At 38.6% G+C, this 712-nt stretch overlaps 1 non-coding gene across 1 annotated transcript; it reads left to right on the top strand.

Annotated features, from left to right (window-relative positions):
- The first annotated feature begins 357 nt into the window (after positions 1 to 357).
- Positions 358 to 464, top strand: LOC143649036 (U6 spliceosomal RNA). The gene has a single exon (XR_013158914.1). It is a non-coding gene; the product is annotated as a U6 spliceosomal RNA (small nuclear RNA).
- Positions 465 to 712: the final 248 nt, after the last annotated feature.

Raw genomic sequence — 712 nt, 5'->3', positions numbered from 1 at the left:
ATACAAATAAATTTATGACATAATTAACAGAAAAGAAGGGAAAACTTCATCTTGTAGTTTTTTCATCCAGCCTCATTGACCTCCTCTCCTGAAGAAATATGAAAGGTCAGGGAAAGCTCTTTTTACCGAAAAAGGTAAAGCAATCCATCTTCCCTCAGAAAAACAACCGGGAATATTGGTACCTCTGAATTTGATAATTCCTTTATATCCAGCCTCATACGTATCACATCACCACATTTTTTCACTACAAGAAACAATGTCTTCAACTCTTCTCCCCCAGCTTGCTTCTTAATATTGTTCATGCTTTCCTTGTTCCACTTCCCTTGGTAAGAAAAGTTCACTATAAGAAATTGCTCAGTGCTCACTTCGCCAGCACGTATACTAAAATTGGAACGATACAGAGAAGATTAGCATGGCCCCTGAGCAAGGATGACACGCAAATTCGTGAAGCGTTCCATATTTTTAGAATAAACTTATGAAGTATGTAACAACATGGATGGACCTCGAGAACATTATGCTGAGTGAGACTAGCCAAAAACTAAAGGACAAATACTGTATGGTCTCACTGATATGAACCGATGTTAGTGAATAAACTTGGACTATGTCGCTGGTAACAGAGACCATCAGGAGATAGAAATAGAGTAAGAGAGTGGGTAATTGGAGCTGAAGGGATATGGACTGTGCAACAGGACTGGATACAAAAACTCAGAAA

This window comes from Tamandua tetradactyla, chromosome 10, assembly GCF_023851605.1.
Source record: "Tamandua tetradactyla isolate mTamTet1 chromosome 10, mTamTet1.pri, whole genome shotgun sequence".
Lineage (NCBI taxonomy): Eukaryota > Metazoa > Chordata > Mammalia > Pilosa > Myrmecophagidae > Tamandua > Tamandua tetradactyla.
Note: the sequence above shows the minus strand (reverse complement) of the source record. Positions and strands in the feature narration are given on the sequence as shown.